Source organism: Aulonocara sp. 'chitande type north' Nkhata Bay, linkage group LG8 (assembly GCF_057382095.1).
Source record: "Aulonocara sp. 'chitande type north' Nkhata Bay isolate Kocher_YH1m ecotype deep benthic linkage group LG8, A_spYH_male_GT1.1, whole genome shotgun sequence".
NCBI classification, from domain to species: Eukaryota; Metazoa; Chordata; class Actinopteri; order Cichliformes; family Cichlidae; genus Aulonocara; species Aulonocara sp. 'chitande type north' Nkhata Bay.
Window position 1 is genome coordinate 19,640,363 of NC_141351.1, and position 9,057 is coordinate 19,649,419.

At 43.8% G+C, this 9,057-nt stretch overlaps 1 long non-coding RNA gene across 1 annotated transcript; it reads right to left on the reverse strand.

Moving 5' to 3' along the window:
* Window positions 1–430: 430 nt before the first annotated feature.
* On the reverse strand, window positions 431–4,181 carry LOC147323662 (uncharacterized). The gene is made up of 3 exons (XR_015130770.1): window positions 4,037–4,181; window positions 2,756–3,047; window positions 431–2,446 (listed from the first exon to the last, which is right to left on the reverse strand). It is a non-coding gene; the product is annotated as an uncharacterized LOC147323662 (long non-coding RNA).
* Window positions 4,182–9,057: the final 4,876 nt, after the last annotated feature.

Below are 9,057 nucleotides of genomic sequence, written 5' to 3' on the forward strand. Positions count from 1 at the left end.
AGATACAGTAAGTGCTTACCCAGCTGCTACCTCTTAGCCTGTTGCTGAACTCTTGCTGTCTTGATATGCAGCCAGATAATTTGCGTTCTCCACTTGTTTTTCCATTTCTTGTTTGCTCTTGTTCATGAAGATCTTCTGCCGGTTTTCAGGTGCACCATCTGCCTGTTGACTCCTTTGAGTTTACTGAATTTGACTGCCTTCACTTTTCTGACTGTAAGCTCGACTTTCATTTTTGTATTAAATTTGGTACATTTTTGGATACAATACTTGTGTTATTTATTTTTTTTATTTTTGTGGTATGAGAATAATAGTAATTTGTGAAAAAAAAAAAAAGAGTCAAACAAAATGATCATTCCTCAATGATTGTAGGTTAGCAGCAGAAATAGTGCTAATGTGGAGGTATGTAAAGACGACAGAAGAGGTCTCAGTGTCTCACTCCAACTTTATTAACTGACTCAGCAGAACTCCACATACAAAAAGCGCCAAAATCTCCACCCCAGCGCTTCCCTTCAACTTGGGTGTGAGAATGACTTTATTTTATGTTCTGAGAAAATTATTAATAAACTCCATTTACTGTACAATGTATTCTCAGTTTAAAAAAAGAAAACAATATCCATTACCAACCCTCCTCACTACCATGCATTTCAGTATAAGGCTCTAACATCTTTTACCCTCTGCTATTGCTGATATGTAGGGTAGCCACATATCCTCTTTAAAGTAGATCTATCATACTTTTAATGCACTTTTTTCAAATAGATACTTTTACAATGGTGGAGGCTCAAAGTTTGAAATGTAGATAAAGGGGTATAAAGGTAAACACTGTCTCATTGGATTTGGCTAAACAAACAAATAATGTTCCTTACAGTATTTTCTACTCTTGGATTTGTTGGAAAGACGGCATTTTCTTACTGTGGTCTGGTTGTGAGCACAACAGCTCAACCTGTATGCCATTTTAGACTCAGAAAATCAGCTAGCTATTTAGGCAAACTTTATTGAAGGTGATTTTTTTTGGATATCGAACAAATCCATTTCAATTTATTTGGCTTTCCTGGGGAAGGGAGTGCAAAACAACTGCCTTTTTTGTAACCAACAATAATAGGACCAACATGTTCTTTCGCCCTACGTCAAAGAGGAGTCTTTTGTCAACAATCCAGGATAAATTAGGATTTTTTTAGCTTGCCTAATAATAAAAGAAAGATGTTCCATCTATAAAAGGCAACATTGAGGAGAACTACATTCCCCAAATATTTGCAGTTAGACTGAACAGCTTGTTTCAGTAAGAACAATGAGCCTGCAAGGTAGCTAAGCTGCTTTGTATATTTCTACAACCCATTGCATGTAGATGCAACCAACATTTTGCAGCTACATCAAGCCAAGTAAGCCACAGCAAGCAATTTAACCCTATCAAACGTGCACACACAGGTACATGAGCAGTTGAGTCAAAAGTAAAGCAACAGAGAGCAAAGGGGGTGTGTGTTTCACTTGCCCTATTTGACAAGAAAGGTCATTCTCTTTTTCTTTTAATGGTGGCCAATTTTTATTTTTAACCGTGTCACAGAATCTCCCACTAGGTTTTTCACAACAAGGTCAACTAAACCTTGCAGTGATCAGGTGAGCCTGAAACCTTGTTGAAAAGGAAGAGGCCAGGAAGAGGCTAGTTTTGTGCAACCAGCAACCTGGATTTTTTTCCTTCCCAAAAAGTGCTGGAATTGGCTCGTGATACTTTTGTAAAAATGCTATTTATAAAACTCTCCACCATCTAGTTGCCAATGTTATTGACATAAAATCTTCAGTGGCTTTTCCATGACGTCAATAATGCGCCATGAAAGGGTCTGACTCACAAGCATGAGTAATGGCATAGCTGTCTTTTGTTAATATGTGAAGATACCTCCTTAGTCTGGTTATTTCCCAACAGGCTTCAAGTGAGGGCGTTGACAGTATAAAGTATTTAAATAATTAAATGCTTTTATTATTAGCACTGGTACAGGTGACACACTTGTGCTGTCATTACAGGGATGTTACTAAAAGCTTTAGTTAACATTTTTCATCAGCAGAAACCTAGATAAGGTACTACTTAGATGTGCAAGTTTATTTACTATAATTATTTTTTACATTAATGAAATTTTTTCAAAAATAAATATACAACAACTGCTTTGACTAAATACTGTAGCATTCTGATTAAGCAAACATGATTTTATTACAAGAGGCTTCAGTGTTAAACCTTTTAGAAAAAAGTTTAACTTTATAATAAGGTAACATTCACTTTACCTCAGTGTTTCCACTGATTGACTACTAATAATTAGTGTTGGTCTTATTTACATGTTTTCTCATATGTTGCTTCATTTTTATCTTCTTTGAGTAATGGCATGATTTTCATGCAAAGTGCTGGAGGAGATTTAATAATAATAATATATTCCAGGTTGGTCGTGTCGTCCAAGGTTCATCTCTGCAATTTCAAAATAAAAAAAGAAAGAAAGAAAATAATAATGAAAAATTAGGAAAAAGAAGACAATTTTCCATAAATAATCATTTTGTTTTCTGTGGATTTTTTTCCACTTGGCTTGTATTTCAATTGCAATGTGCAGAAAAAGACAAATGAAATGTATTCACCCTCTAAATGTCAGGGTTATATATTTGTGTTAGCAATGATTATACTCATCTAAGCAGGAAATTATTTTCCCATTCAAGCATCAGCGCACCCAACCAGTTATACGCTGTATCATAGCTGCTTGCTGTTTCTGAAGTTTGGACTTACAATAAACATGCGGAGACACATTCCACACATAGCAACAACACTGGAGATCTGAAGTGCCCTGCCACACTCTGGGCTCATCAGGCAGTTCCTTGTCTTCAAGCAGCACGCGGGACAGCTACTCCCCGATTTCTCTGTGCTTTTACTCTTTGTGGGTGTGTGTTTTTTGGGTTGAGTTTGCTTAACATCGTCAGGGTTTTCCTCCCACACTTCACTTTCACCTCTTCCCATTGTGAGTGTTTGTTCTGACAAAAGTTGAGCTTAGTCCAATGACTTGAGAGCTGATGGTTCAGATCTGTGAAGGAAATGGCAGAAAGTAAATACGCCGTGTGTGTAGCTTCATTATAGCAGAATTTCCACAGGGAATTATATGGGCCGCATTATGTGGCGACTCCCACGCTCTCAGGCTTTACAATACGAGCTTTGTTTACAATAACAACATCCAGCGTCATAATGCTGTTATTACACTTTGTCGTGTTTGTTAAGATTTCACTGCTTCACTGTGTGCCATGACTCAAATGTGTTTCTTTGCCAGTGCTGGGTTTCATTTCTTTATCATCTGCGTCTTACATTGTTTTGCAGGAATGCTTTCAATTATGCAGATAATATTGCTTCTTCCTTGGAACTGCACAAGACATTATATGCTCTAAAAGAAAATCCAGTAACGTACAAAGAAACATTTTGGTTCAGTGTAAATGTGACATCAATGTCTACAGACAGGACACTGCCTGAATCGGTGTAATGATATATGTCTAGTCAGTAAACAACAGAGAGCTGAACATATTATGCATAGAAGTGTCCCATTTCATTAAAGAGAGATCATTTTTCACAAATGTGAATCATTAACACTACAGTCTAAACTTAAGTCTCTTTACAAACACTTTATTGAGCGAAGTCACATTGATTTGACAGATTAACAATCTTTCCACACTGATGATCATCTCTCCTGCCAGGAGTTGAGGCCCCCTGTTTCAACTGTCGGATACAATTGCTCCCCAAAGACATTATCAGATATTAAGTGATAACCCTGATGGTGAAGTAACAACTTATCTGTGCCATCCAGTGGCTACCCATTTATTAACACTGACAGTAAATTAGATTGCTGGCATCTGGAGGGTATACTGGCATTTTGAATGCACCTTTCCATCTCACCCGGCTTTCAAAACTCCTTTGGATTTCAGTCATAAGTAATGAAATTCCATCACCCTCCTCACCCATGAAAGCAACTTGGAAAGGAAGTGAGAGGAGGCCATTAAGAGTAGAGAAAAAGAGTAATGGTCTTACCCTTTGCTTTCAGAGTCACCTCGCTGTCGGTTCTAATCTCTCTTTGTAGAGTAGACTTTCCTTAAAGGACTGCTGATGATAGGCACCTTCACCCTTACAGATACTCACACCATCTTATGAAAAGCTGAGTTGCTGGTGTTATTGTCTACCTCAGTGAAATGAACAAGAAGGGTGTGTCTTCAGGTTTAACAGGTTTGACAAAGATCACTGCCTGAATAGTTTTACTCTGCAATAGTCGGCCTCATCACTGATGGGGACGACAAGGAGTACAGAGGACTGACTCAAGACTTTGTGGACTGGTGCCAGCTGAACTACCTCCAGATCAACGCCAGTAAAACCAAGGAGCTGGTGGTAGACTTCCGCAGGCACAAGCATTCTCCACTGCAACCACTGAACATCCAGGGTATGGACATTGAGGCTGTGGACAGCTACAGGTACCTTGGTGTTCATCTGAACAACAGACTGGACTGGACTCATAACTCAGACGCCCTCTACAGGAAAGGGCAGAGCAGGCTGTACCTGCTGCGGAGACTCAGGTCGTTTGGGGTGGAGGGCCCACTCCTGAAGACCTTCTATGACTCTGTGGTGACTTCTGCTATCTTTTATGGTGTGGTCTGCTGGGGCGGCAGCATCTCTGCTGGGGACAGGAAGAGACTGAACAGGGTGATCCGAAGGGCCAGCTCTGTTCTAGGATGCCCTCTGGACCCAGTGGAGGTGGTGAGTGACAGGAGAATGGCGGCTAAGCTGTCATCCCTGTTGGACAACGTCTCCCACCCCATGCAGCAGACTGTGACAGCACTGAGCAGCTCCTTCAGTGGGAGACTGCGGCACCCACGGTGTGGGACGGAGAGATTTCGCAGGTCTTTCCTCCCCACTGCTGTCAGACTCCACAACAAAGACTTTAACTGAACAAACACACACATCCACACATGTGCAATAACACTAAGTGCAATAATCTTTTCTGGCATCGTTGTATTTTTACTCAGTTGTATATAGCATTCGTATTCTATTTTTATCTTATTGTATATTTTTATTCTATTTTATTCTACTGTATATAGTATATTATTTTATTCTATTCTGTACAGCTGTGTACTGTATTTATTCTTATTGTATTCTAATTTTTGCGTCATAACTTTTGCACTGTCCACTTCCTGCTGTGACAAAACAAATTTCCCACGTGTGGGACTAATAAAGGTTATCTTATCTTGTCTTATCTTAAAAAGAGCAAGCTATGTGAGGACTTAAAATGTCTTAAAGGTGCAGGCAGTATTAATAAATGTAAAGAGTTGTAAAACCATTGCTATATATGCAAATACTTGTCTATCTCTGTTGAATTGTGAATTTTTAAATATGTTTATTGACATGTGTTCTCGCAATTATCATTGAGTTCCATGTATTGTGACTTACAAACTGCGTTTTAGATAGATGACTGAAGTCTCTGAAGTACTTATGCAAATTAAAAGTTCATTATTCAGATCCATTCACAATCATAATTTCTTTTAGTCGCCAATAACAAATATGTTTCTTCTCGTCTCCATGGCAGCATATGCTGCTTAGGGATGTTGTGAAAATTCCATCAAATTTTAATAAATAATTAGACAGAGTGACTTGACTAGACTGCACAGTTCATTACATGATGATCAATGATGAACCGAGAAGAACAATTTCAGGAAACAATTAAACAAAAAACAATTTGAATATACTCAAATAGCTGCATTTCATTAGGAGACTGAATTACTTACTAAACTATTCATCATCTGTAAATGCATCAACGCAAAAAGCACAGTAAATCACTCATTTTCTCTCGAGAAAACATGAATAATTTTAGCTTGCATGCTTATTTATCTAAGTATATAGACTTATTTTATCTTTGTATTTGGCCTGTGTGCTTTGAAGTGATATAATTATGTGTGTCTCAGGGGGTTATGGGTGACAAGAAGGAATTTTATATTTTTATATTCTCCACTTTCATCAATAAATGATGAAAGAAAAAAGGGAAGTATTTTCAGGCACTTTTTTGGAAGTGCATCAATAATTTTATCTCTCATGTACAGATCAATATTATGCACATTTCACTATTTAACTGCTTATGTAAAAAAACAGACAATACAAGGTAACAAGATTGAAATAAAAAATACGCTTATTAAATGAAAAGCATATACAACGACAACATTTGGAAAGTAAACAGTATTAATTAAGTAATAACATGAAACCATCAAATAATAAAGATCTGATAGTATGTTAGGCTACTGAACCATTACTACAACCACTACTACAATGATATAATAGAATTGCATATAGTAACAAGATAAAAAGTGATTAGACACAAACTTCTTTGTCAACTTAACTCTTTATGGAGCATTTATGATCATTGTTAGGATTTTGATTTGCATCATAAAAGCGAATGTAGAGTCTTGTTAAATCCTTCAAAAGCCCTCTTCGATTGAAACTTTTAGTTTGTGTCCTCTAAAAGTCTAAGCCTTGGTAAACTACGTGTTCCTATGCAGCTGGATATAATCAGGACTGTGTGTGGCAGTAAGACGTGATGAGGCATTTGCGTTTCACTTCATCATTTTTTTTTTATTTCTCTTCTGTCTGTTCAGTTGCTCTATTACCCAAGCAGGCAATTTCTTTCAATATCTGGCAGAAACATGACAAGCAGTCCATCTCATCAGATCACAAACCCATGCATCCGCTAGAGTCCCCTGATACAGCATGACAGTTATTCCTTGGCACAAGTACTCCTATTGTCTTGGAATGCCTCACACTTCTAAAACCAACCATTTACGGGACTCTAAAATGCTATAGCTAACTTAAGGAGAAGAAGAAAATACCTGTGATGTTGAAGAAAGAATTGTCAGGGTTCCTGGGTCGGTGACCCAGTGTTTTCAGTTCACACTCACTGTTTATCTACTGCCTGTTCCACTTCCTGTTTTATTGTGTTAGCCTTGGTCTGTGTGTATTATGTTCAATCCTCTTCCCATTATCATTAGTTCATTATGTTCAGCTGTGTACTCACCGGTCCCTCATTATCATCAGTCTGTGTATTTAAGCCCTCTGTTCTACCCATTCAGTGTCGGGTCATTGATGATGTTGTTTCTGTCGTGTGTTCCGTCCAGTCAGTCAGTTAGCCAGCCAGTCTACCAGTCCGCTAAGTCCAGCCATCCATCCATCCTATCATCTGTTGTCTACATATTCAATAAACCTCGTTCTGCACCACGAGTCCTGCATGTGGGTCATCCCTTCCTCGCCTCCGCACACGAGCCCTGACAGAATGACCCGACCCGTGCCAAGAAGACACGCTTTTGACCCAGCGGACTCGGACCTCTACGAGCGGCAGGAGGTAGCGCTCTCCTTGTGGGCTGAAAAACTCAAGGAGAGACAGCGGCTCTTCGCGGAGCGAGAGCATGTCTTCGAGGGCACTCGCTTGGCTCTGGGCGGGCCTCGGAGACGCCGCGTTCCCCCACCTGCTGCCTCACCTGTGTTTCATCTTGTTCTCTCTATAAACGTCACAAGATGCTCGGTTGAACTTTCCCTCCAACTGGGGTAAACTTTTATTAAACTCTTAATAAACAGTCATGAGTCTCCAGTTCTCACCTTCCGGTGTTACACTCTCAAGACCCCGGGTGGAACACACAGGTAAATGCAATTCCCATTGCTACAACCTGCACCGGAGCATCTGCCGCGGAGAGTGGACGTTTCACGCCGCGCTTCGGCCGCTCCCTCTCTCGCCACTCCGCTCCACGCTCACACATCACCTGCCTCATTCACCGGACCTTCAACCTCGCCACGGCACAGCGGCTCCGTCTTCCACCTCGGCTCAACAGAGGCTCCCGTGCCAGAGCTCCCGTCCGGCAACCTTCCTCGTCAGCTGGGGGTTCAGGAGAACCACACCAGCCTCGTGCCTCGTCGGCTGGAGGGCCCGAGGAGCCCGTCCGGCAACCTTCTTCGTCAACTGGGGGTTCAGGGGAACCGCACCAGCCTCATGCCTCGCTGTCACCTAGCTCTGCTTCTGCCTCGCCTGGTCCGGCCTCAGACCCTGCCTCTGCCTCGCCTGGCCCGGCCTCGGAGCCTTCGTCCTCGTCTGGCCCGGCCTCGGAGCCTTCGTCCTCGTCTGGCCCAGCCTCGACTTTGGCTTTTATTTCGCCTGCTGCAGCTCCGGCCTGTGCTTTGCCTGATCCTGCCTCGTCTGGTCCTGTGCCCACCGGGCCATGGCCAGCACGCCTAAAACTGGAGAGCCGCCGCTGCCTTCCGCGCGGCCGGCCCCCTGAACTGCTCCGTCTCCTTCGCCGCCGCTGCCTTCCGCGCGGCCGGCCCCCGGACCGCCTTCGCCTGAGTGGCCGCCGTTGCCTTCCGCACGGCCGGCCTCCGGACCGCCTTCGCCTGGGTGGCCGCCGTTGCCTTCCGCACGGCCGGCCTCCGGACCGCCTTCGCCTGGGTGGCCGCCGTTGCCTTCCGCACTGCCGGCCTCCCGAACTGTGTCCACGTCACCGCCGCTGCCTTCCGCGCGGCCGGCCCCCGGACCGCCTTCGCCTGAGTGGCCGCCGTTGCCTTCCGCACGGCCGGCCTCCGGACCGCCTTCGCCTGGGTGGCCGCCGTTGCCTTCCGCACGGCCGGCCTCCGGACCGCCTTCGCCTGGGTGGCCGCCGTTGCCTTCCGCACTGCCGGCCTCCCGAACTGTGTCCACGTCACCGCCGTTGCCTTCCGCACGGCCGGCCTCCGGACCGCCTTCGCCTTCGCCTGACTGGCCTCCGTTGCCTTCCGCACTGCCGGCCTCCCGAACTGTGTCCACGTCACCGCCGTTGCCTTCCGCACGGTCGGTCCACCGGAACAGTCTCGCCTCGGGCCACGTGGCCGCCCACCCGAACTGTCTCTGTGTGGCTTCCGTCCCTCCGTCCTGGGCCCCCTCCGCCCGCCCTGTTCTGGTTCTTTTTCGTTTGGCCGTCGGGTGCCGGCCTTTGAAGGGGGGGGTCCTGTCAGGGTTCCTGGGTCGGTGACCCAGTGTTTTCAGTTCACACTCA